Here is a 21,578-nt window from a genome sequence, read left to right on the forward strand (position 1 = left end):
AAAAATTTGCAACTTATTGTAAATAAAGTTTCTTCTTCGTTTTAAAGCAAGACATTTCTATTTTATTCTTTACCCCCCCTCTTTTATTTCATGCTTTTTTTTCAGCTTTGTTACTTTAGCGTCGAATTTATCTGGAAGCAAGATAAATTCCGACAAACTGAATTTCACAGGAAAACAATGGTATCTACATATTCCTCATATTTTAAAGATGATATCCAAAAATTATGAAAATCGATGAGGTAAAAAATTATTTATTAAAAAAATAATAAATAGAATTTGATAAAAACGATTGTAAAACACAGGAGAATTAAAAATGGAGGTAATTTTCTGTTTTGGTTTAAAACAAAATGACGGAAAATATTCACTTGTTAACACAAAGTTGTTTTCTTTAATAATTCAGTAATATTCAGTAAAATTACAACTGCATAATTCGGAAGCTACCGTTGTAACTTATTAGAGTTGACAAAAAAATCAGTTGCAACCATTGTTTTTGATCTGAAAACTCTATTTATCAACCACAAAATCTCATCCCAATTCTGTAGAAGCATCGAGAGAACACTCGTTAATCTAAGCCTTTATATAGTCCCCAGCCCCATTTTTGTCTCTTAATGGCCCGGCCCTTGTTTGGTGAGATTTTACAAGACAATTTGGCACTATTTTTTTGTCTCTGTTCAGTCACTTTTGACGGAAGTGTTTGAGAGACAATTACCGTTGACACCTGACCTAACGAGCCAGAGGCATTATCCATGCCATGGACTTAATCAGATATCAACATTATACAACAATTATTTGCAGTTTCCCATTTTTTGTCACAGTACAGTTTAACCTTGTCATTACGCATCAGCAGATCTATCTAATGTGAGCACTGTTTATTCACTTATTAAGCTCTAATTTCCTTTATAATTACACTTCTTTGTATGTTAATCGACACACCAATGTACAGCCATTAACTTCCGATGGCTAGGTTATGTGCATACCCTAGAAATTTTATTCATTGTCTGAATTCTACTGACAACTTCTGGACTGTCGTCATAAAATAAAATTTGGCACTATTTACATCCTCCATTCCTATAACCAAGGCCTGTGATTTCGCTTTCTGATTTTTATGACAGGAGCCCGACAAAAATGGCGTCTCTATTTTCGGCGATAAACAGTAGAAGTACTCGATTTTCTTATATTAACAACAATACTTAGCATTAACTCATGCAGTATTAAACTTTTTGCATGGTTAGTTTTCTTGATAATACAATTTTTGCCCGTTTGCGAATTTAAAAATGAATTCAAATAAAATACTATTTGAATGAAAAACAAACAACAAAAAAAATCGTGCTGCTTTACAATCCACAGAGGCTCGAAAAAGTGTTTTGACCACTTTTTCGAACCTCTGAGAATTGTAAATAAGCCCGATTTTTTATTTTTTTAAATAAAAAAATAAATGTTACCAAAGGCAGGATATGTAACTCGTCTACCCAGCTGGATAAGCTTTTAGTGTTTTTACTTAATGTAAAATATTTATTCGGCTCGAAAAACAAGTAATGAAAACCGGTACATAAGCACAAATAAAAAAAATAGCTGCAATGTATTAGGTGTATCAGAAGCGGCCATTAAAAATGATGATAAGAACGTTAATAATTCAACTTACTATCTTTCGAAGCTTATAACTACTTGAAAAATGTAATTCAAACCCTATTTTTTTCTTCAATTAAAGGAGCAAAAACCTAATTTAAAAAAATAACAGGTTTAATAGCAAATTATGCAATATTTGTTTTTAAAATCAGTTTTCTTTAAAAAAAGATTTAAAGAAAATCAACATATTTTAACTTGTTTCGATAAAATATATGTATATATATAAATGCAAAAAAATCACTTACCTATAAAAATACTATTCAATGGGTAGTTCCATTCTTCATTGTTAAGAATTTATCCATATTTATATTTTAAATTTCATGTATTTTTAAAATAAAAGAATTTTTTTAAACAAGTATTTAAAAACCCTTCCATTACATTAACATTATAATAGTGTTTAGCCAAACGTCGCAGCAGTGATTCATTTTGTTTTGAACTCCAGATGAACAGAAGGACGTAAAAACCACATGTTCGCATTAGCCGTCTAGCCTTGCACTTGAAGAAATTTGTGGTTCCATAGCTGAAAATTAGTCACATTTTACTTATAAGTTTTTGCCTTAAAAAAAACAAAAACAATCAAAGATTTATTTTTTTCTTTTCTAAAAGAAATACATGAGTTTTTGATTAAAGATATTTTATTTACACTTTATGGAGTGATTTTTTTTTAATATCTAAAAAAAGAAAAACATTGAATGAAATAGAAATAATTTTCGTGATAAAACGAAACTTCCTGTGCAATATAAGAAGATTATAAGGTTTCATTGAAAAAAAAAAATCAACGTGTTTGAAAAAAAAACTGTTTTAAACTTTGGACTTTACAAGTAAATTTTCAAATAACTGTATTTTTTGTTGTTTTAAATTAGCTTATTTTATTTATTGATGTTTTATCTTCAATTTGTGATATATAAATTTGAGGTGAGAAAATTAATTATTTTCATTTTAATAGACATTTCAAAATGGGGGGGGTGAATTTAAAAAAAAAAACTTGTCTAGAATATTTTATTTTGTTTAGTGGAAAGAGCATAAACTTTCACATTGACCCTGAAAATATCGTAAAAATTCAACCAATAGAAAAATTTTGATAGATTTTTAAAGTGAAAAAATTGAAAAAAAATTAACTCGTAAAATTCAATTGATTTCATTACGTAAACAAAATGGCTGCATGAAGGCGCGTCGGCACTTTGTAAACACTGTTTTTTTTTTAAATAAAAAATAATAATTCTATTATTTTTTAAACGACTTCAATGGTTTATTTTGGAAGCATATTCCATAAAGAAAATAAACAACCCACTTTAAAAAGAGAAATTACGAGTTTTTTTTTTATATTTTATTCACAGTTTTTTGTTAAGGGTGTCAAAAATTCCCCCAAAATTCTGACACACCTACCTAGCAATGTATTTGTTACGCAGTCATGTTTTCTTGTGGTCATCATATACCAGTTGATATTATTTGTTTATCAAGCCGAATAAACATTTTATATTAAGTAAAAGTACTAAAACCTATCTAGCCAAGTAGAATAGTAATTTATCTTGCCTTTGGTACAATTTACTTGTTATTTGATTTTTGAGCACTTTTCCTAATCTCTACGGATTGTAAAACAACCCCCAAAACTCGTTTCACCTTTCAGTCCACAGCTCTTTGACAAACACGAACACATGACAACACTGCAATAATGAACAATACAATAAAACATTACTCACTTTAATAGTGGATTTATCGGCTGAGTGGGGGAGGGGGATCAATCAGTCTTACTTTGTTTCGTCCAACATTGTTTCACGAGGGGAGAATTTACGTGTAGACTCTACACGTGTCCCAACTCTATCAAGGGACATCACTCCGTATACTACACCGTAATTCGGTGTTGTTCCTTTTATTTCCCTATAAAACTTGAAATCACAATATATGAAAATAAAGCGCTTCTACACTATTGGAAACAAATTTCGAAAATCGTAAAATTGAATTTCGCACGAAAACAATGGTATCTACGTATTGCTCGAATTTTTAAGATGATTATATTTAAAAATTACGAAAATCGATAAGGTAGAAAATTATTAATTAAAGAAAATTAAAAAATAAAATAAAATTTGATGAAAACGATCGTAAGACACAGGAGGGTTCAAAAGGGAAGTAATTTTCCGTTTTGATTTAAACAAGAAGGCGGCAATTTTTCACCTGCTTACAGGATTAAAGTTGTTGTTTTTTTTATATATAATTCAGTAATATTCAGGTAATTTCGACTGCATAATTTGGAAGCTACCATTGTAACTTATTAGAATTGACAAAAAAAATCAGTTGAAACCATTGTTTGCAATTTTTTTTTTTTTTTTTAATCTGAAAACTCCATTTATCGACTACGAAATTACGTCGCAATTCTGTAGAAGCGCCGAAAATAACTATTTTAATTTTCTGCGAACTTGTTTTTTGGCCGCCATCTTAAAATGATGACTTCCACTCGTCAAACTCGCCTCGGTTTAATTAACTCATCTTATAATCGTTTCTTTGTTGAAATCAGATTGCCAAACAAAAAGTAAGTATTACTTGAATTTAATTGCTTTTAGATGTTCCGTTTTTTTTTTTTTTTTTTTTTACTACAGACGCGCGTTCAAACTAATATGTTTCGCTTTTGTTTTTGTACAGAAATGAGTCAACAATCCTTGTCTGCATGTAAGCGAAGAATGGTAATCTCATAGAATTTTCTCCAATCAGGTATTTAGTATTGTTTTGTTTTTAAAGTATCTTTTTTAATTTTAATTTTTAATTGAAAAACGGTTTTTTTGTAATTGAAAACGTCGAAAGTAACATGTTTGCTTATCTCTAACGGAACAAAATACATGAAAAAAAAAAAAAGAAAAAGAAGATATATAATCGGACAGCATATGATTTCGTGAAAATACCCCGTTTAAACTGCCCTATTTAAAACATTACGAAAATATATTGGTTATCGGCATATTTCTCGAGGCATTTCATTGTTGCATTAGGCACCTCCAAAAGTCACAACAGAATTCACCCCCCCCCCTATGTAAAACGAGGTAACTTTATTATAAATTAATATTATCAATATAACTTTTGCACCATTTAAAAGTAGAAGGGCAAAATAAACCAGTAATAATTAAAAAAAAATTTTTTCATCGTACGAAAGTAATGAAATTGGGAGACAAAAATCGTGTTTACATAATTGGCAACGTTCCCATGTAGTAAGCATTTCGAATGTGAAAACATGCCCGTGTTTAATAAATTTAGCAAAAATCGACGAATGATCAGATTTTCGTGAAATTTTCGATACTTATTCATTTTAGAACGAAATTACATATAAAATGCAGTTTCCCTAAAATATACAAGGGGAAATATTTTTTTTAGTATGTGTCCCTCCCATATTTATTTTTTCGAAATTTGAACAAAATATATTTAAATCTATCGAAATTTCTATTTATTAAAAAAATATAAGAGTTCAAATAAGTAAAACATATTTCTTTAAAAAAAATTTAAATACTCATATTGAACAAAAATTTACATTGAAATTGCAATTAAAAAATTGATATAAACTTTTTTTAAAAGCGTTTTTTTTTTCGAATTAATATATACTATGATCAGCTGATTTGCCAAGAAAAAAAAAACTTCCTAAACGTTAATTAATTTTAAAAAGATTAAAATGATTAAAATTCGATTATTTCCAAATGTTCCGTTACAACATAGATTTTTAATTAATTGTGTTTAAATTTTAAAAAAATATTTTTACATAAACATGGCTCTTGCCAGCTATTTTATCGCCAGATTAAAACAGATTTGAATATATTATTGCACAAATATTAAGTATTTTGTAGCCCCCCCCCATATTTTGTCTGTCTCTTTTTATCGAACAAAATATGGAAGCCAGTAGTTAACCAAGTGAACATTCAGTAAAACCTTATTTCATATTTAATGTACAAATGTTTATAATATTATTAATCATTAAACTGTAAATTTTAAAACCTAACAAAATTATAACAAAGATTAATTATTAATTGCAGTTTGAAGAAGATAAACAAAGGTTTTAAAAATCGTTAAGTCGCTTCTGTTTTTTGTTTTTTTTCTTTTTCATAGTTCGTATAGTTAACACAAGTCTGACGTCACGGGAACATGCTTTCTTTTTTTCCACATTGTTTTGGCAGTCCCTACATTACTTCTGGCGTTTTCTAGACGGTGACAGCTGATATAGTGCCCCTGACGAAAGATGTTGCGATAGATATTTTAACTGGTGGAATTTATCACATATTTAATTACGGAGACATTTTTAGACGAATTATTGGAGATATTCTTAGATTACTATTATTATTATTTGTAGTAGTAGTATTTGTATTATTATTATAAGTTGTAATTTTTTTGTGTAAAAAATATTTTATATAATAAATGATTAAATATATGGTACTTGTACAGGTTAATCAAGACATGTTTTTCCATGATCATCTGTTTTGTGGAGCAAATGAATTCGTCTTCTTGGGTGTCGCCTTTTATTTCATGTAGGGTAACTGGTAGTTCTTTAATCACATTAAGCATCAGATTCTTTATCTTACTGCGTTTTTTTAAAGAAACGATCGCAGTGTCTTCTAGTGGTTTGCTTTGACTTGGAATTAACCTCGACAATCCGTCAGCATGACAAATCTTTTGTGAGGGAAGGTATTCTAACTTAAAGTTATAGTTAAGTTACATCGTACCCCAGCATAGCAATCTGTTTGCTGTATACACAGGTAGCCCTTCTTCGATCCAAAGATAGTTAGGAGCGGTTTATGGTCAGTTTGCAAATTGAAAACTCTTCCATGCAAATAACGATGGTACTTTGTTACTGCAAATATTATTGTGAGGGCGTCTTTCTTGATCTGTGAGTAATGTTTTTCCGAAGGTAATAATATGCGTGAAGCATGTGCCACTGGTTTCTTGCTTCCATCCAGCCATCTGTGTAATATGAGCTTGCGTCGCCATCTGTGTAATGAGAGCTTGCCTCGCTGGCAACTATGATATCTAATTCTGGATTGTAATGTGTAAGAGATAGTTCGGACCTCAGTGCAGTTTTAATTTTATTGAGTACCTCCTGGCATTCAGATGTCCATTTCCAAGTGCTGCCTTTCTTCAAAAGTTTGTTAAGTGGGGCCCGGAGATTAGCATGTTGGAATAAATGACTGGTAATAGTTGGCCAGTCCTAGAAAGCTTTGTAGTTCAGTGACGTTCCCGGGAGTTGGCATGTTCTTTAATGCAGTTGTCCTGTCAGGATCTAATCTCCTTCCCTCTTTGTAAATTATGTATCCTAGGTATTTAATTTCTTCTAGGAAAAATTCCCACTTTCCTTCCTTGACTTTGAAACCGAAATCCTGTATCTGTGAAAATACTTTTTGTATGTGCTCTCTGTGTTGTTCCTTGGATTTGCTGATAATAATTATATCGTCCAAGTATGCAGTTGTGAAATTGAGTCCGTCTAGTATAGTATCCATTATTTCTTGAAAAATCGCCGAGCGACCTTGACCCCAAATGCTAGTCTCTCAAATTTGTATAACCACCTGTGGGTGTTTATGCAAAGTAGCTTTGAGCTATTTTCCTCAACCAGAATCTGAAGATAAGCCACACTGAGAACCTTGGAGAAGATCTTACCTCCGTTCAGTTTCGCGAAAATCTCCTCGGAACTAATCAGTGGGTAATGGTAGTCTTTCAAGATGGCATTTAGCCCAGTAGAAAAATCAGTGCAAACACAGATTTCTTTTGATTTCTTTTTGACGTACATGGCAGGAGCTGCCCATTGGCTGAATTCAACTTTTGATAAGATGCCGGTCTTGTCCAGTCTGCCAAGTTCCTCATTGATTTTCTCTGGCGAAGCGTATGGTACATGCCTTTTTTCCGAAAAACTAGTTCTGCATCGGGTTTCAGTTCAAATTTGGCTGTTGCTTTCCTACATTTACCCAGGCTTGCTGTAAAAATTTCAGGAAAAAGCTTTTTTAGATCAGCTTTAAGTTCTTGTTTTTTCTGTAGAAAACGATTCTACTTTTTGGCAAAAAGTGTTGATCAGTACATCCCACAGATTAAATTCCTGAAACCAGTCAGTCCCAAATAAATTTTCTGTGTTCTTGAGTACAAATAATTTAAGTTTTTTCGTTGTACCATTAAAAATGACATTTGTAGTTAGTTCTCCTTCAAAATTTATTTTTTCTCCAGTTACCCTTTTTGCTGACTTGCCAGTTTCATGCATAATCGGCCTATTTAAATTTCTCCACGTCTGTAAATTTATTATCGATAAGTCCGACCCTGAGACTAATTGCAATTTAACATCCTTGTTTAAAATTCTAACTGAGACGTATTTTCGACTGCTATTTTCGTCTTATTCATTCTCCTCTGTTGAATCCGAATTTTACTTTTCCTCTGCCATTTACAGTGTGAGCTATTGTGTCCTAGTTCTTTGCAATTAAAACATTCTTTGGTGCGAAAAGGGGCAATCCTTTGACCAATGCAAGTTTTTTTGCAGCAAAAACAAGGGTTGAAGGCTTCTGGTTACCTTGTCTTTTGTGCTTGAGTGGAAGATAACGTCCAGTTTCCATTTTGTTATTTGGAGAGTACTCCTTAGTTCTTCTCTGTATGTTCTTTATGTGAGCAATACCATCTTCTTAGATGTTCTTTGAGTCGTTCTTGATACTAATGATCTTTTGGAAATCTTCTGCCAGCTTTTGCACAGTTAAGCCTGGTTCACTTTCAAGTTTTGACAAAACTCTTCGACGAATCTCAGAGTCTCTTGACGAAGTTAAACCCTGGACAAATACGAGGCACTTGAAATCATCAGCACTCACTTCTGACAATTTGAAATTGTCACAGAGTTTGTTGACAATCGAGGCGAATGGCAAGTAGTCCACATCGTCTTTTTTCGTAAAGTTCAATAATGTCCACTATCTCTGGAACAACGACATCTTCAAGCTGAAGAGTTCAGTTAGGCGTTTAATGGTTTCTGTAAACGTCAGATCACTAGTCTTTTGTGGCAAGATATAGTCGACAAATTTGGCGTGTTCCATAGCCCCTAATTTGCTGATTAGCAAACGGACGTTTTTTTGGTCTGCTCAATTTTCATAGTCGATATTGTACAGATCTTGATACCGTCTGCAATACGTTTCAAATGTCTGATTTTCTTCAGGACAGTAGGTGAAATTATTTATGGTACTTAGTACTGCACTCTAGGAAAACGCTGTATCGCTCTGTAGCTTGATTCCTATTCATTAAAACCTGGAGTAGTGCTTCAGTTCTCTCTTACTGTTCTGTTTGTAATGCAAAAAGTTTGTCATCAGCTCCCTTTTGCATTTGGATCATTCTTTCTTCTGCCTGCTGTAGTCTATCGTCAGCTCTTCTGTGCTGGTCCATTTGAAATTCAATTAGACGTGTTATCATCTCTTTCACATCTTCCATTGTGTCTCTTTTTATTTTATTTTCTCGAAAAAAAATTGTTAAGTTTTGAGACATTATGTTGAACAAAGATGGTGGCGCAGTTCAGATCAGATCCTGATTGTAATTGGCAGTAACTAAGATGGCAGCCAAGAATCAAATGCGGTCTGTAGCGTAGTTAATGGCAAACTGATTGAATCCAAAATTCAACAATTTTTGTAGTAACTTTGAAAGGTTTTCATTGGTTGTTTAGCACAGCCGGTGGTTATAAAAATTATTGGCGAATCCATTCGTCTCATACCCCCATTAGGAGTCAAACACATTTTAGAAAAATTCTGTTCTTTTAAGGGAATTTGTAACTTAAACGGAAGTCACAGCAAGGGAAAACTTTTATAATTTATGGACTAGTGTACTCTTCAGTAGCTGTAGCAGAAGTGCAAAAAATTATAGAATTATAGATATTTTCTGACTCCGTTAGCAAGCAAAAATTTATCCAAGAATGAGGAGGCTTTATTTTAAAAGTGCTTTTGAAAAATTGACAGGCGAAAGAAGAGAAAAAAAAGGTATCATTTCTTTTTGGTGTGCGTGTGTGCTGTTGCAAAAATAAAGGGGGAGGAGAAAAAAATTTTGGTACTCATGCAGAAAGTGATCCGTGCTGAAATAATAACATTATTATTTAAAAAGCCATTCTTAACATGGGAATAATGTTTTGTACCTATTCTGTACTTTAACCTTACAATTGAATAAAAAAACATATCATAAAACTTTAATTAAACGTGGAAATACGATTTAAAAAATAGCGTGGATCACTCTCTGCATTAGCACCAAAATATTTTTTCCAATCATCAATAACAAAAAATGGCTTCCCAGCACTTAAAAAGAATATTTGCCTTCTTATCACACTGTCTCTTTTTCTTTTCTTCTCTCGGTACAATTCAAACAAACAACTAGTTAGTCAACAATAACCACTTTGTCATAAAACAAGAATTAATTTCCCAAAATTTCAATAACAGAAGAAAAAAAGCTTCCAGCATAAAGTCCATGTGTAATTTGCATAAACAATTTGGTCAACACGTTCTACGGCAAATTAAAACAAGATTACTTCTTTTCTTTCTTAGCAAAGCATGAAATTCTACTTACAATGTCTTTGAGTAGATATATTTAAGTGTTGTAGTCTTTTTTTTACGCTGCAATTTTTTGTTGTTGAACTTTTGTGGTTTTGTGTTGTAACTTAGAAAGTTTGCAATTAACTATTCCGTACGTTTGAAAGTTGAGTTTTGCGTGTGAGTTCTTTAAAAAAAAATTGTTTTTACATCCTTGTCGACATTGTAGTGGAGCCAGTAAGGGTGAAAGTAGGAATACGATGACCTGGTGAGAATAAGAGAACATTTATATCAAGCAAGGGTTAGTGGTACAGAAAAGGTTAGTAAGTCCAGGGGGAGTCGTCTCTGTATGACATCCGAGATAGCTCTCATTGAGCGGTTTAGACTTTTTGGTTATATGCCTAATGGACAAGTCCATCTTAGCGGTTATGAAGGTGTGTATGTCCCCACAACATATTTTTAATTTAATCAATAATTAATTTACCGAGTTTATATTTTAGAACTTATTAGTCAATATAGTTTAATATTATCTAAGAAACGGAATTCATTGTATTAGCAAGAAATATGTTCATTATATTTTCAATTTTATCAGTAATGAATTTGACGAATTTTTAAAAGTGTAGCTTATTAGTTCAATTTTGCTTTTTAGCTCACAATGTGCAAACGCTAATTCATCTATTTAAAAATACCAATGTCTACACCTTAGAATCTAAAATAAAACCTTGACAAAAGAAATATATTAAAATAAATACTATCCATTGTAATTTATCGTTTGGTTTATTTTGCAGGTTAATCAGCAATCAATACAAAGAAGAGCAAATGCAAATGGCATAGTATTAAGAGCCGAAAACGAGAAAAATCATATCCTTATGAACTATACGATTTTGTTTATTATAAAATCTAATTTTAATGTAATCTATTAAAAAACATATTTCTGCCAAATGTGTATGTCTTCTATTTTTAGGCGTATTAAATGGAACTATTGATAAAATCTGCAATAATGAGTTTTGTGGAATTGTTAATTAACATATACAGAAACATTAATCATACATTATTTTAATAAGATGTATAACCATATACTAAATGTAATACGTTTTGTTTTCATCAATCTGTATAAGTCAATAGATCTAAATGCGAGGCATATTCATTACATTCAAAAATAATATTTTTATTACATTATCATACTTCATGATTAATTCCGATTACTTTTTAAAAAATAAGGAAATATATAAAAAATATAGAGAAACATTGTACTAAAAAATTCAAACATTTCGACTTCAAAAATGAACTCTAAATCCGCTACCAGCGAGAAACCATATCATTGTGAAGTATGTGGTTCTTCGTTTACACAGAAACAAAGCTTAGTCGTTCATATACGGACACATACAGGAGAAAAACCATATTCTTGTAAAGTATGTGATTCTTCTTTTACCCAGAAACAAAACTTAGTCATTCATATGCGAACGCATACTGGAGAGAAACCATATTCTTGTAAAGTATGTGACTTGTCTTTCACAGTGGAACAAAACTTGGTCATTCATATGCGAACCCATACTGGAGAGAAACCGTATTCTTGTGATATATGTGGCTCTTCTTTTACACAGAAACATCATATGCTGCAACATATGAAAACACATACTGGAGAGATATCCTATTCTTGTGAAAAATGTGGCAATTCTTTCACACAGAAACATATGTTGCAATACATACAAACACATACTGGAGAGAAATCCTTCTCTTGTGAAGTATGTGGTCAAGCCTTTACATCAAAACATATGTTGCAACACATGGAAACACATATTAGGGAAAGGCCATATTATTGTGAAGTATGTGGCTCTTCTTTTACAAGGAAACATAGCTTGGTCATTCATATGCGAATACATACTGGAGAGAAACCATATTCTTGTGAAGTGTGTGGCGTTTCTTTTACACTGAAGCAACATATATTGCCACACATGCAAACACATACTGGAGAAAAACCATATGTTTGTGAAGTATGTGGCTTTTCTTTTACACTGAAAAAAAATATGTTGGACCATATGCGAATACATACTGGAGAGAAACCATATTCTTGCGATATATGCAGCTCTTCTTTTATAAAGAAATCAAACATGTCACGACATATGCGAATTCATACTGGAGAGAAACCATATTCTTGTGAAAAATGTAATGCTTCTTTTACAAGCAAACAAAATTTGTTGAAACATATGCAAAGACATAATCGAGTGTGAGCCACCTGACATCCAGTTGTAAAGTCCTGTTGGGGGATGGCTACTATACAATGCGACACAATGGGGTGCCTAAATATCTCCACTGGAAAATCTGTAAAAACCTGAATATCCCATGTAATAGCAAATCCTGGGAACATGTTTATCAGAAAGTACAGTTGGAAATAAGTCATGCACCATCCACTATGGTTACGAAATTCCTACAGCTACATATCTAGAAAATGGGGTTATTAAGCCTGACATATATGGGACAAGACGGAGAATTTGGCAACCCTAGCTGAAGTTACCGTCCCTAATGACGCTGGCCTTAACAGAGTAGAGAGGGAGAAAATAACAAAATACCAAGGACTTATGTACGCCATGAAAAGAAACTGGAATCCTAAGAAGGTATCAATCATACAGTCATTATAGGAGCAACCGGGCTAATTAAAAAGAATTTCAAAAACTCTGGCGAATATACCCAGTGAACCAAGTGCAAAAGAAATACAAAGAATAGCACTTAAAGGGTCGGTTATAATATCTCGATTGAAGTAACTAAACTAATGGGAGAATGTTTGGCATCCGGTAGAATACCCTATCCACAGGAAAAAGAAAATTAAAACAAAAGAGAAACCAAATTATTGTTATGTCTCTTTTTAAAATGACAACAAATATTACGAAATATGACAATGCATAATAAAAAGAATCCACGTTCTTAAGTATTTGTATCTCTTTCAAAGAAATCCTAAAGGTTGAATGCGAATATTGTGAAATAATTACATTTAAAAAAAAAAATTTACCTTCTGTTAATTGTTTGCCTTTTTGTTCACAGAGATAAAGTTGCATCATTCTGTGGAAATTTCGCAAAACTTTGCTAGGGAAATTCAAATTTGCACAGAATATATAAGAGAAAAATTCTACGAATTATCATTTTTCATATAAATGTTGCATCATATGAACAAATATTGGGCTAATATCAACATGTTGTAAAGTTTTAGTTTTTACTATAAAAAACATTCATACTAGAAAAACATGTAAAGTTTTAGTTTTTTCAATAAAAACTTCATACAAGAAAAACATGTAAAGTTTTAGTTTTTACAATAAAAAATTCATACAAGAAAAACATGTAAAGTTTTAGTTTTTTCAATAAAAACTTCATACAAGAAAAACATGTAAAGTTTTAGTTTTTACAATAAAAACTTCATACAAGAAAAACATGTAAAGTTTTAGTTTTTTCAATAAAAACTTCATACAAGAAAAACATGTAAAGTTTTAGTTTTTTCAATAAAAAATTCATACAAGAAAAACATGTAAAGTTTTAGTTTTTACAATAAAAAATTTATACAAGAAAAACATGTAAAGTTTTAGTTTTTACAATAAAAAATTCATACAAGAAAAACATGTAAAGTTTTAGTTTTTACAATAAAAACTTCATACAAGAAAAACATGTAAAGGTTTAGTTTTTTCAATAAAAAATTCATACAAGAAAAACATGTAAAGTTTTAGTTTTTTCAATAAAAACTTCATACAAGAAAAACATGTAAAGTTTTAGTTTTTACAATAAAAACTTCATACAAGAAAAACATGTAAAGGTTTAGTTTTTTTAATAAAAACTTCATACTAGAAAAACAGGTAAAGTTTTAGTTTTTACAATAAAAACTTCATACTAGAAAAAATCATCTTGTCATGTATGCAATTTATCTCGCATACAGAAACCAAGAAATGCATAGAAAATATTTCTTTCTCTATTTTTTTAGGAATTTTTTCTATCCACGGTTCTGGATATGACCTTAAACTATATCCGATGGTGAGGACCCCAGCTTGCAGGCTTTGGGGAGTGTGTAGCCACCCTTTAATTGCCATTGCTCCCATATCCACTCTGACCCGGAATTGTAGTATCTGTTAGGGTCCCAATTATGGGTTAAATAGAAACAGACTTGAAAAATAAAGCATATATTCTTTTAAAAAAATTATCTTCAAACTCACTGGGTTTGACATTACATAACCTGAAAAGGGTTGATATGCCATAAAACAAAAACAACCAACCAACAAACTATTTTTATTCAGATGTTTATAATGTTACTAAAATGAAACCCGATATTTTTTTTTAATAAAGTTGGTTATACTTAGAAAGTTTATCTTTATTTTTCCACTAATTTTCATATCATTGAAAATTCTATTTGTATGGGAAATAATTTGTGGTTTGATTATATTTAATAGAGTAAAATGTTTTCTAAGACGAAATCGATTTCAGAATACCGTCTTGGTAAATGTGTTCGTTTTTTTAACAATTCGTATACAGAATCTACAGCTGGTCCATAATTGTTACATGCAATATGGATGTTATTGAAAAACATCCGTGCACTTTGTTTATGAAATCTATATATATATAAAAGGCAAAATGTGTGTGACCATTTCATGTATGTCTCGCAAAGGCTTCTTTTGCACATGCTTCCAGGGTCGTTACGATCGCTTACAACTGTTTATATAGCCCCTAGATAATAATATCTATGATTTGGGAACGCGGGTCGCCTCTACATTTATTTACGTCGACTTTTATTAGATTCACTCTATTTCGCTCTGTCCCCTGTTTGTCCTGCTCTTCAGTATAAATAATAAAATTCAAACTGTGTTCTCGGCATCGCGTCGGCAAACGTCCAGAAGCAATCAGCTTTGATCAATGTGGGGATAAACTCCTATTATATCAGACAATTGTATTCAATCTGGACAAGGGGGCGCTGTTCCCCCTCGCCAATATAGTGAATCGGTAAGCTTGGACAGGTGATGAGAACCGTTAGGAATGAACCGGCTGTAGTTGTTCACAAGTCCAATATAATGATATAGTTGACACAAGGAAGTGGTTACAAACAGAAGTCTTATCAAAGATTCACAGCAGGGTAAGCCAATGTTGCCCAGATTGCGACTATTTGGGTTCAAGCGAATTCTGAGTTGTTTTGAACTCTGAATGGACAGATTGATACGCACTAGCAAGGAGAATCCTGGTTGGTCGGTGGTTGACGCTTTGGGAGGTCAGGGTTGGACTGTCTGCGCTCATCAACCTAGTAAATGTGGCCAGGATAGGGCTTGATTCTGTTATGTCATTGGCGGTGGTAGGTAGCAGGTCGACTCAGGGTGTTTACACTAGCGATCACTTTAATACTCGAGATGACTCTAGCTAGTGTGTCTTTGATAGGCAAATAGGATAAGTAGTTCTAGAAAAAAGAAAAAGACAGGTATTAAAATAATTTCTTATTAAAATAATTTCTTATTAAAATAATTTCTTGAATTTCAAAGTAATTTGGAACTCTTTAAACTGGCTGTTCCCGAGTAATCCAGGAATTGAATCAAATGCGAAAATTTTAGGAAACAGCGATAGAAATTATGAAAAAATCATTTCCTATCTTTACAGATATGGACCTGGTCGGACTAGTGTACCTCATGAGGTTGGCCTAGATGGCAGGAGGCGGGAAAATTAAAATGGGGGTTGCTTTAAGAAGACCACCGAAGTGATAATCACACAGTAGAACTGGTTGGTAACCCTAGTGAATCACTTGGATCCTAGCAAGGAATTGATCCTTGAGTATTGAGAAGGAATCAATGTTCGACGAAACTAGACAGCAATTAGCTAGCACTTATAAAGATATAGAGGAATATTCTCGAATATTAAAACCGTTAGAGGTTGAGCTAAGATTATTAAGATGCCAATAGGTTGAGCAATCTTATTTGAGAAGGTTCAATTGGTTTGTAAACAGATCAAAAAGGACAGTAGTGCCTATAATAGGCAAGGCCTTAAGGAGCTCTATTTAGAGTAGTTACTGGAAAATAAATCTACTAGAAACAGGGCAGAAAATCTTGGTTCAGGTAAATAAGGAGGGGTTCTCAATACTAAATATTACAAGAGTAGAGATTACGAAAAATCGATAGAGTATTCATTCCATAATTGGCCAATTACAGGCTATGCAAGAAGTCTGGAATGTCTTTGGTTAGATAGAGACGGGAATATCAAGAAAAGTAATTTTTCACAAATACTTCTAAATCTTAAACATGTTGGTTAAGGCAGACTGAACAGTCATTAATTCTATGAACTGAACCTATGGAGGCGCAGCTAGATGCACTGGCGTTTAGACACTTTGGTACCAGTGTCATGAGCACCGGATTGCGAGAAGTGCTAGAGAGCATAAGGCGGAAACTGTCTTCACCGCCTGTGAGTCTAGAAGGTAAATTTGGGGAATATTACAAAAGCCTACTAGACAATAAGAAGATTCTAGTGTTTGTTTCTGTATCCTCTGGGAGGGAAGAAGCCGATGGGTTTGGTAGCCAGTTTTTGGGTGGAGTCAGAATTCATAGCCTTAAATGTGGCTAGAGACAAATTTAACTATTGAGTCGGCAAGAAACTGAGAAATGCCAGACCAGTGCTCTGAGATCCTGTCGAACCTAGAGTTTAATATATATGGTAGGAGACCACGACCTGTGTGTGCTAGTGTTGTACCAGAAACCTGGAGCCTGAATTACCAAAAATGTTAGAGAAACTGGATAAGATAAATTTGGAAGAATTGCAGATCAGTTTGAAACGTCTGGAGGTTAATAAGATCAGCTCCCATAAAGGTTATAGGACTGGCAAGCATGATTGTGGTTCTGATTGTGATGTTGAGGATAGCATGGTGGACTGTAAGAAAATTAATGCAAGGGCGTTATAGGAAGAAACGTCTCGAGGCTATCCACACCGACAGCAAAGGTAGTCCTCATTCACGTTGGGGATGCTAAACAACGTGTTTACATTGGAATGTAAGGCTTCTATGTTGCATTCAACCGGGAAGCAGTCCGGCGTAATAGTGTTTTACAGGTGGGCAGTTCTGGACATGCTTTATTCATGGAATCTGTGTTTAGATTTAGGCACAGATAGAGCGGGAAAAATCGTATATAGTGGTTGTAGTTTGTCAAGTATTTTTTTTTGAAAATTAAGCAAGGGGAACCGTAAATTTGAGTTCAGCCGAATTTTACGGCATATCAACCATTTTTGGTTTGTTTAATGCCAAATCCTGTAATTTTGGAAAACTGTTTTTGTTTCAAGTTATTTATCTTATTATAAAGTTTCCTAATGTGTGTGTGTGACGCGGTTAATCTCAGCCTACAGGCAACCCACCCAGGAAAGTTAGGTACCGAAATGAAGCTTATGACCCAGCGGATGTTTTAGTGATATTTATACCCATGTTTGGTGAATGGAAATGTAAAATAAATGCAAAAATGAAACAAAAATAACGATTATCTAAACAACGTTTTATTTACTTGTTAAATTTTCTCGGTATTCACCGGAAGTTATTATCTCCTTTAGTAAGTTCGATTTACTCGATATTTTTCGGTACAAGAACTCGGGTTCTTGTATCTTTAAATATTTACTCATAGACTTTCACATATAGATGTTTGAGGTCCAGGTTTTGGACCTGTTCATTGTCCGAAGGGAAAATTTTCCTAGACAACTTTGTGGCATGCGTGGCACAGACACCCAGGAATTTGCACTTCCATTTAGGAGGATGGGCAATATAGATTCGGCAGCAATCTCCAATCGGCGTCAAGTCTGCTTTTGAATGCGTTTACCGTTTGTGCTTGTACAACTGCATCTGGGAGATCATTCCATGTGTTGATAACCCTCTGTGAGAAGGTCCCTTTGCGGATATCTAGCATACAGTGTTATTTTTTGTAACGATTTTGAGGTGTTTCCCCCTGGTTGCACTGTTTTTTGGCGATCTGATAAGATGGCTTTCTTGTATCATAGATCCCATGGATGTACTTGTAGAGATCGATCATGTCACCATGATTTCTCCGATGCTCAAGAGTGGGCAGTCTCAAGGTTCTCAATCTTTCAGAATATGCCTTGTCCTTCAGTGATGCCAGCAGCTTGGTTGCTCGGCGCTTTACATCTTTCAGATCACTGCATAAGGTCTTATGGTGTGGCTGCCAGACACAGTGGCCATACTCCAAGATAGGACGCACAAGTCTCTTGTAGAGTTGCACAAAGACTGTATTCGAGAGAAAGTCAAAACTTTTGCCAGACTTTGTTTGGGTCGGTTTGTTTAACGGCATATCAAACATTTTTATTTAATGGCGGAATCAGTAATTTTCGAAGAGATCTTAGTGTGCCTAGTAAATTACATCATCAAAGATTTATTTCTAGTTTTAGGTTGCCTATTTTGACAGTAACTCTAGCAGCAAAATCGATTCAAAAAGATTTTTACATGTAAAGTAAATGCTGCAGAGATGTTAGAACTGCTCCAGTTATATTTACCACAAAAGTAATGTTATGAGATTGTTGCCTACGTATCCAATAAGGTCAACAAATCTCTTAATACTGCTATGCACTGCTCCAAGACCAACCTAATTATAAGATGTTGTAATATTCTTAACAAAACTTTTTAGGGCAAATTGCATAAGTGACCTTATGCAACTTACCCACTATGTCTCGGATGTTGGCCATGGTATATATATTATTTAATTGGAATTCATTATTGAGATGAGTATTATTTATTTATTAATTTATTGCAGATTATTATTCTCATCTTTCTTAGTTGTTGTTTCACAACGTTTCGGTCAACTATCCCTCTGACCTTCGTCAGGTGGTAATTGCAGCAGGATAGGAACTCCGAATCTCCTAACTGCATTCTCAGAAATTACTACCATCCATAGTTGTTGTCGTCTCACCACGTAAAAGAAGAACCATCTGATGAAGACTAGAGGAATAGTTGGCCGAAATGTAGCGAAACAACCACTAAGAAAAAGATGAGGATAATAGTCCGCAATAAAAATAAATTAATAAATAATATTCATCTCAATAATGAATTCCAATTAAAATAATATCAATATTATGTTTGTACTATTATTTCGCATACGAAATATTTTATTTCCTCTGACGAAATTTTCATAATAAATTTAAAAGAATGCAAATATACTTTAAAAGAATGCGGTTACATATTCTGACCTAGAGATCTTTTAAAGATTCTAACCGTCACTTTAAGTGTAATTGTTTGAATATCCTTTGCACTTGATTCAGCAGGTATATTTGTCAGGTAATTTTAAATATTCTCTTTCTTTTTTATTTTACGTCAGTCGAAGTTCTCAGAAATCAAGGGGCCCACCGACTGGGGCTAACACTTAAACTCTACATGAGATACATAGATATTCCAATGTTCCATTAAAGTTCTTTATCTCTTAAACACTGAGTTAGTAAAGAAATTGAGAACATAATTTTCTTCTCCCCAATTAATCATTTTTATACATTGTAGTATATTTTCATGTTGGTCTCTTGGTCTTACTGGATTCCAGGACAAGAATTTATCTAGTCTGGTGGAGTATCCAGCTCCCGTGCTATTACTTGATGTATCATCACTTGGAGAAGGTGCACCGTTCCTCGTAAAAGCTAATATGTGTTAGTAATAGTGAGGAGATCTTATTTGGGCAGCAAATACAAAATGTGATTTTAAATATTTCGTCAGGGTTTACTTCTATGGAAAAAGTATCCTCATGCCAGGTTGTTCTGACAAACCCCTGGACAGAGAGGCCTTAGGCACTCGAGGACAGTGTCTAGTAGGCATTTTATTGGCATATGTTGTAACACATGATCTCGCCTTTTATAAGAAGAGTCGCATATTTCATAAGAATATAGTTTCTCTCTTTTTTCATTTTTCTTATCATTTTGTTTAAGCCAGGGATGGGGCATCCTACCAGATGCCAAACATACACCTGCTATTTTAGACACTCCAACCGAGAGATCTTTTTAAGATTCTAACCGTCCCTTTAAGTGCAATTGTTTGAATCTCCTTTGCACTTGGTTTACCTGGTATATTTGTAAGATAGTTTGTAAAATTCTTTTTCATAAGTCCGGTTGCTCCTATAATTACTGGAATGATAGAGATCTTCTTAAGGTTCCAGTTTCTTTTCATGTCATACATAAGACCCTGGTATTTAGTAATCTTTTCCCTCTCAGCTCTGTTTAACCCAGCATCATTCGGGACACTAACTTCCACCAAGGTTGCTTCCTTCTCCTTCTTGTCCCATATTACAATGTCGGGTTTTATAGCTCCGTTTTCTAGGTATGTGGCTGTAGGGATTGCATAGTCATAGTGGATGGTATATGACTTGTTTCCGACTGTTCTTTCGGGTATATGTTCCCATGACTTCTTACTGCATTCGATATTTAACTTATTGCAGATCGTCCAGTGGAGATATTTGCATACTTCATTGTGTCGCATTGTATAGTAGCCGTCCCCTAGCAGAACCTTACAGCTAGAAATCAGGTGGCTCACACTCTCTACTTCTGTGTGGCAGAACCTGCATTTGTTGTCTTTGCTGAGACCACTCATTTTTTTAAACGCATTGGTCATCAAGCCTTGATCTTGGGCAGCTATTATAAACTTCTCCTGGTCATAGTGGAGCGATCCATCCTTTAGCCAGCTTATAGACCCTTCCTTATCAATATAGTCTTGGTTATATTCGTCCAGAAAATACTTGGCCCGTTGTTGGTTGGCCCATTCTTCAACTTTCTTGTCATGGAAAGCTTTAGTGTATTTCTGGCGACTTTTTCTGGCTATTTCAGTCGCAGGTATCTTTTCTGTTTCTGTCTCACTTGTAAGACAGTCTTCCCCAAAATGTTTGGCCAGTTTTGTGATGGATGTTGTTCTACTGGCTCTTGATTCCTGATGTTGGTGTACCATCTTGAGAGTTGGGTTTTTAGAGCTCATCAGATATTGTCCGGTGCTTACAATAGTTGCACGATGTTGATGGTCAATCTCCGAGAGCCCCATACCTCCTTTCCATCTGGGCAGATACATTCTAGACAGACACTGGTTTCTGTATATTACTTTATACATTCTCTCCAGTATGTGTTCACATATGTCGTGACATACTTTGTTTCATTGTAAAAGAAGAGCCCCATATTTTACTAGAATATGGTTTCTCTCTGGTATGTGTTCGCATATGGGCAAACATATGTTGTTTGTATGTAAAAGAAAAGCCACATATTTCACAAGAATATGGTTTCTTTTCTTTTTTTAAAAATTTTCTTCCTTTGAAGATTGTAATGCTGGGTACGGGGCAGCCAAACCAGCTGCAAATATTGCCCTGCTTTTTATTGAAACCAACCGAGAGCTCTTTTTAGTATCCTCGCTTTTCCCTTAAGTGCAATTGTCTGGATCTCTTTTGCACTTGGTTCACCAGGAATATTAGTTAGGTAGGACTTCAGGTTATTCTTCATAAGCCCTGTAGC

The 21,578-nt window shown here is 33.6% G+C and overlaps 1 protein-coding gene and 1 long non-coding RNA gene across 2 annotated transcripts in view; one reads left to right on the forward strand and one right to left on the reverse strand.

Moving 5' to 3' along the window:
* The window catches only part of LOC145269182 (uncharacterized), a 99,676-nt gene that overhangs the window by 34,426 nt on the left and 43,672 nt on the right, over positions 1-21,578 (reverse strand). The window lies entirely within an intron of this gene.
* Positions 4,029-13,305, forward strand: LOC145269554 (uncharacterized). Its single transcript, XR_013865088.1, has 3 exons — positions 4,029-4,153; positions 4,264-4,332; positions 10,904-13,305. It is a non-coding gene; the product is annotated as an uncharacterized LOC145269554 (long non-coding RNA).

This window comes from Euprymna scolopes, chromosome 45, assembly GCF_053919585.1.
Source record: "Euprymna scolopes isolate OS-2025 chromosome 45, ASM5391958v1, whole genome shotgun sequence".
Taxonomy (NCBI): domain Eukaryota; kingdom Metazoa; phylum Mollusca; class Cephalopoda; order Sepiida; family Sepiolidae; genus Euprymna; species Euprymna scolopes.